This window comes from Rosa rugosa, chromosome 1 (assembly GCF_958449725.1).
Source record: "Rosa rugosa chromosome 1, drRosRugo1.1, whole genome shotgun sequence".
Classification (NCBI taxonomy): Eukaryota; Viridiplantae; Streptophyta; class Magnoliopsida; order Rosales; family Rosaceae; genus Rosa; species Rosa rugosa.
The window spans coordinates 52,242,242-52,249,451 of NC_084820.1; positions in this window are offsets into that span (position 1 = coordinate 52,242,242).

The window sequence follows — 7,210 nt, forward strand, 5'->3', positions numbered from 1 at the left end:
GGCGGAGGAGAACGATCATTAGGTGCCGAGAGCTTTTCTCTGGGTGCCCAAATCTTTTTTTTTTTTTTTTTTTTTTTTTTTTAAGTAATGGGACAGAAGGAAAGGGGAAAAAAAAGTTTTGGAAGTTTATTGGGGGGCAATGGACGTCTATTGGAGGGCAATAGACGTCTATTGGGGGGCAATAGACGTTTTGAATTGACGTAATCTCCTCTTTTTTTTCTTTAATCAAAGTTTTATTTGTGTAATTTTAGGAAAATTAGTTCCCATTTCGGTAATCGAAACGTCTATTGGGGGGCAATACATGACTGATAGTCGTCTATTGGGGGGCAATACATGGTTGATAGTCGTCTATTGGAGGGCAATAGATATCTATTAGGGGGCAATAGACGTCTATTAGGGGCAATAGACTATCGGGGCAATAGGCGTCTATTGGGGGGCAATAGGGGGCAATAAAGATCTATTGGGGGGCAATAGATGTCTATTGGGGGCAAAAAAAAACCTTCGGGTGAGATTTTCAGCAAATTCTGGTGGGCGGAGGTCGGTGACCGGATTCCGGCGAAAGTTGACCGGATTCCGGCGACCGGTGACGGGCTCCGGCGAAGTCTCCTATGGTTTCTCTCTCATCCATTTTCTCTCTCTCTATAAGTAACAAAGGGGTGAGGGGTAAAATGGTATTAAAAAAATTTAAAAACAAAAAAAAAAATCTTAATGGGGTATTAGGGAAGACTCCCTTAGAGTATATTGGGTAAGAGGGAATTAAAAAAACTTAATGGGGTTAGTGGGAAAAAAATCCCTAGAAATGGGGTAAATGGACAAAAACCCTATTATATAATAGTATATTGAGATTTCATAATTTTATTTTACATATTTTCTTCTATTTTTTGCTGGAAATACTCATATGAAAACTTAATATAATTAGAATGTTTGCATATGAGAATCTTGGGATTTAATTAGAATGTTTGCATATGAGTATCAAACATAGAAGAAAATACTAATATAAGATTATTATTTAAAAATATAAGATTAAATTTAAACTTTCAATATTGTCTGCAAAATTTAAACTTTCATGCACTACATATTCAGTATGTTTATGCAAGATGAAAACTAAAAACTGATAGGAAAAAAAAAAACCAAATGCTTTGCTTTCTTACTCTACTCACTCTCACAACTTACTGGCTACCACCTCTAAAACGACGGTGGATCTCAATGAGATAGCTCTTGAGATCACGTTGAATTGTATTCAATACAAGATGAAGAATACATATCTCAACTGAAGATTGTTGAACGAGGTCTTTAAATTCATGTCCATAGTCAAAATTCAGGTGATGAAGTGCGGAGAAGAAATATGTATATTTAGAAAAAAGAGATATAGAAATGCGCGATTCAATTTTTTTCTTCTTCTAATACATAGATGTCTATTTTGGTCATTTAATTTACTTATAAAATCTAATTTGAAATATAAAATATTAGGGATGTGTATTAAGTAGTTAGGGGTGTGTATTTAAAATTTCTCCTATAAATCAAAGTAAATGATACACTCAAGAGTCAAGAGTCTTATCAAGTTATTATTTGATCAAGAATGTTTATTTACCAAAAATATACTTTCGTGATTCAAATGAGAGACGCTTGTATTACTCTAATGTCTTGATTATTAATAGATCGAAACACCTTAAGTAAGCTACTCACTTTTTTTTTTTGAGAAATAGATAATTTCATTACTTATCTATGGACAGAAGGCACGTCATCATATGCTGTCTTACACCAAATAAAACCTAGATAGCCTAAGCTACCAAGCAAATGATAGGTAACCCTCATTATAAACAAAATGCGCACAATATTTAGACCTAGCCATATGAACACAAATCCAACACTACCTAAATCCTTGCTAGAGCAACCCTAATCGCCTAGAGACCTCAATTGGTGTACAATTAGAGAAGCTAAACTTAAATAGCAAAATACTAGAATCCAAATGCTAGGTACCGAGAAACAGAAAGCTTAGAGCTTTCCTTTGCCCTTGTCCTTAGGGCTAACCTCCTTAACAGCAGCAACAGTAGGGTAAGTGAGACGCAATGGAGCCCCACTCACCTTCTTTTATGGGCGAGGGTTCTTGTTCATGTTCCCAAGAGGCCTTCCCACCTTCTTCTTCAAAATTCCTTGCTCACTCTCATTGTCAGCTTCAACCAAACCAAGAGCATCTGCTTGAAGGGTAAGAAGCTTACCACCCAAAATTGTTTTAAACTTCTTTGGGGAGGGAGTACAACCTCCATTCCTGCTTCTTTTCTTGTAAACCTTAGTCTCCATCTACACAGCTTGAGCAGGAGGAGTGGATTTAGAAACACCATTCATTGATGCAGAGCCCGAAGCCTCCACACCAACCACAACAGGCTCTCTTGCCTCCTCCTTAGCCATGTCTTGCACGGTAACACGAGATGGGTCCAAGCCTGATGGCGATCTCTCTAACCTTTGAATAACAGGTTTCTTTTTCTTCAGCAAAGCAGAGGAAGGCTTAGGTAATTCACGTCTATTCTGGGCCGAGAAAGAGAAGGATCCTCTAGATGTTAAAAGGCCACCAAAGTGCAAAACCCTAGAAGTAGAGATTGTCGCATTAGGTTCCTCACACTTGGCCCCAGAATGAGTAATAAGGCCACATTGAGAGCACCTACCCTTGAGATGTTCAAACTGAAACTTCAATACAGGCTCAATCCCTGCAGTCAAGAAAATCTTGCGTTCAAGCAGAATAGGTTTTGAGATATCATGTGAGAAGAGGATGCGAATAATTCCTTTCCGAAACTCTTTCCTATCATAATCCAGAAAACCTTCCAAGAGATTCCCAATAAGAATAAAGTTATTAGGTTCTTCATACAGCGGAGGATTACCCAAAACCCTAACCCAGATACGAACATGTTTCATCGGAACCTCAGCAATAAGTAGAACCCCGTTGTACTCCTCCAGACAGACCGTAGCACGATCAAAGCACCAAACTCCTCCTCTGAGAACCTTATTCCGGTCCCGGGTTGATTCAAATGAGAACAAGAAAAGATTATCATCTCTTTCTTGTACCCTAAAATCCCTTTCCACCATCCATGTTCGGAGGAAGTGAGCATTTAAGGCTACGGAGTCCACAAGCTTGTGAGTGAGGGGTTTTCCAAGGAGAAAAGATTGGGAGGATTTGGGCACAGGGCCTCCACCAATCTTTCCTAGGTTGCGGGCTTGACCTCCTTCAGCGAGGGCCAAGGAGGCCGCAAAGCTAGCAGTGATAGCGTCAATGGATGCCATGGAGGAGGAAGACGTGAGGCTGGTAGGGGAGAAAGGCGACCTTGCCTGTTTGCTAGGGTTTTGAAACTAGGGTGAAAGAAAATCTGGTAGTTTTTTTCAACAAGCTACTCACTTTCTCATAATACATAAGATGGTTTTCTTAAATTGATACCTATTACAAGCTCAGAGAGTATCAAGTATATTTTTTATTATTAAAAAAAATTGTCTATAAATATCAACTATTGAGATCTATTCAATTTATTGGGCCACTTACACCATAGTTACATAGAAAAATTTTCCTTATAGACTAAATCATTGGGAGTCATTCATTGCCTTCAATGATAGTATCAACGAGCTAGTCGGTTTCAATATATTACCTTTAGCTTTGGAGTCAAAAATATGGTGCTGGCCAAATAATATTCTCTACCTAAGGTACCATCTAATAGCTCACAAGGTATATGTACGTAGTACGTGCATTGTAACCCTAGCTCCATTACTTTCGGCTCCAGCCCTCCACTATCAGATAGAATTGGCCCCAATCTTCTGGAACGGTGCTTTATTTTCGATCTACATGATTGAGTTCTTTGTACTTTTCAGTGGGTGGGAAAGGATTCGAGTCCAGCATTCATTTTGACACGTAGCTATTATTGAATTGCACCCACTATGTTATTTTGAGGCTATAATATCGTAGCTTTTCTCATTCACAATTGCATGTACATAATTAAGAAAAGCAAAACTAGAATTGAGTGGATGTGTCGATCAACCTTGACTACTAGCGCAGCTAGGACCATAGATCGACGATATTCAGTGTGAAAAACGTGCACATCACAACTCACTTTCATTGTGTTAATTACTTGATGTATTCCAACGACGTCATCCCTGTTTTATCTCTTAGTCATCATGATCAGGAATCTTTACTTGTTCCTGATGCTCAATCCATATGGTAATTAATAAGAACAAGTTTAACACGCTTCTAATTAACGATAGAATAAGAACTTTAATATTTTGTTCTTTTTCGTTTTCTTTATTGGTAGGAGACCATAGAATATGAAACAGTGTGCTTTGTTTTCAATCACTTCGAAAATGTCTAGGGGATTTGAATATAATTGATGAATATGGTTTCAACATAGTCAAAACAATAGATATATATAGTATCAGGGCCGGCCCTGAGGGCTGCCGCCTGAGGTGGCTGTCTCAGGCCACCTGTTCCCGGGGGCCTCTGAAAATTTAGTTCTGTATATATGTTATATAGGTATATATTCCGTTTTTGCTTCTAAATGCACGCACAAGTGTGTTGCTTCAGTGGAAGCACTGTTAATCCACTTCCTCCCTAACCAAGGTTCGAACTCTGCTACTTTCCTTTCCCTTTTTTTTAATTCAATTTTTGTTGGGCCCAGTTCGAACCTTCCTTCCTCTTTCACTTCCTTTTTTTTTTTTTGGCAATCACTTATGAATTTTATATCTATTTTTATTCAAAACAATTTTTGTTGGGCCCAATTCGAACCTTCCTTCCTCTTTCACTTCCTTTTTTTTTTTTGGCAATCACTTATGAATTCTATATCTATTTTTATTCAAAACAGATTATTTTGTATTATTATTTGGTGCAAATTCGAACCTTGCTTCCTCTTTCACTTCTTTTTTTTTTTTTTGGCAATCACTTATGAATTCTATATCTATTTTTATTCAAAATAGATTATTTTGTACTATTATTTGGTGCAAATATGTGTATGTACATGGGTGTCTGTGTAGAGGCCACATTTTAATTTTTTGTCTCAGGCCATTAAAACCTCAGGACCGGCCCTGTATAGTATATAACATTACGTCTAAATTTGATTTGCATTTGTTCCTTTTGTTGGAGGAGACGGATATCAGGATTACTTTCAAAAGTTTAGATATGATATGATTTTCATACCACTAGTCGATCAGCCAAGCTTCTCATTGAGTACATTTCTCCTGTTTAGGAATCTATATCTACGATCTATATCATGACCTTAATTATTTGAAGTAGACACTGGACAGAACTGATCGATCTGCCTAAATCTGGCACAGATTTCAGGCAATGAGATTGACCTCCACAAGAGTTATACAATCAATCAGTTGCTTTCATCCCACGTATATATACGCCATGCATGATCATAGTTATATGGCCAGCTATATATATAAACCGCGTTTTCAGAATGCAACTTGATTTCGATTTCATCTAAATGTAAGCTCCAATAGTCCTTTACTTTTGATGATTTGAGATGGGAGTGGACTCCCCGAGAAGCGAACAAAGCAGCTTTAGTGCTGCCTCGATCACTTGCCATGGGGGTGGTGGATCAGGCTGCCTCGATCACTTGCCATGAGGGTGGTGGATCAGCTTTAGTGCCATGAGGGTTGTCGATCACTTGCCATGAGGGTGGTGGATCCTTGCAGTTGGACCTCTAGGCCACCACCTGATAGCTAAGTTTAAAAGCTATTGATTTTCCTTATTCTCCTGCAAATATGTTAATCGTAGTATAGAGAAATAAGGGTCTCCCGCAGAGGATTAAGTTAAACTAAGTGCTTCAACAAAAGTCACAAGAACGTGACTGCAGTTCCTACTGAACAGCAGTCAAAAGACAAACTACGAATCAAACCAAAACAACCCAGAAAAATATGAAAATTTACAGAGACGTACTAGACACACAAGGCGTCCAGCACACAAAATTTGGTGAATTTCGGAGTTGATTTGCTATGGAAATAAAATACAGAAAAACAGAGAACAGAAAGAAAAACGAAGTTGAAGCAGATTGAAGTTGGTTGATATCAAGATAATGAAACTAGCTAGGAAGGAAGTATCCACCCCCAACAATCACACACAACACACTTTGTCCAATTTGCTACCAATTAACTTAGTTGAAGACGCTCAGATTGGCTCGGTACGCTTGAACACAACCTATTACCCTTTCTTACTTTGTACGCTAGGCAGGAAGTGCTCTACACCTAGACTATTCCCAAGCAATGCAACCTAAAGGTACGTTTATTAGATTAAACATGCAGAGATCATTAAGTTTGAAAAGAGTTTGAGCAATCACTAGGCATCGCAAATAACTTAGAGCCTTGCTAAACCTAGGGTTTTGTTTACTTGCTAGTGAAAACTACCAATTACTTCTCTAGATAATTTGAGGAATCCAACTATTGATCCAGGCATCAAACAATCAAAGTATTAGAACCCTAGCATGCATACTAAGTAGGCCTCCAAAGCTTACAAACATAGAATTCATCAATGAGAAATAAGGTAAACAAAACCTCAACTTTATTAATTGGAAAACAAATTGAATATCAAAGCATGTTATGGATCATGTCTAGGGGCTTCAACTGCCCCCTAACTACTGGAAATTTAGTTACACATAATGGAAATCAAAAACACAAAAGAGTTCATGGAGGAAGAAGACAACAAAGATCAGAAAATTGGAAAATACGGATCAGCGATCGATCTCTGGCGTGCAGCGATCGATCATTTCTGGCAAGGTTGTAGTTCTTCTTCTTCTCAAGCTCTTGTGCGTCTATGCCTCTTCGTATGTGAGATCGTCCCTTTCTTCCACGTCCAAGGAGAGATTTTATTCAGTTTGTAACTCTTTCCTTCTTTTCTTTTGGGACTCTAACTCCTTGCCTCTTCGTATGTGAGATCGTCCCTTTCTTCCACGTCCAAGGAGAGATTTTATTCAGTTTGTAACTCTTTCCTTCTTTTCTTTTGGGACTCTAACTCCTTGATTAATGTTCTGATTGATTTAGGATTCATTGACATCCTTCTATCCAATAGGAGCAGCCAAGAGAATTAATTGTTGAATATCTTTTCCTTCATATTGCCTTAAGCTTCCTTGATTCATCAAGAGTCCACAATTCTCCATCAATTGCACATATCTCCTTCCTTTTGCTCTTATTTCTTTCCTTACTTCGGAAAACCTAATAAACATAAAAACAACTAAATTAA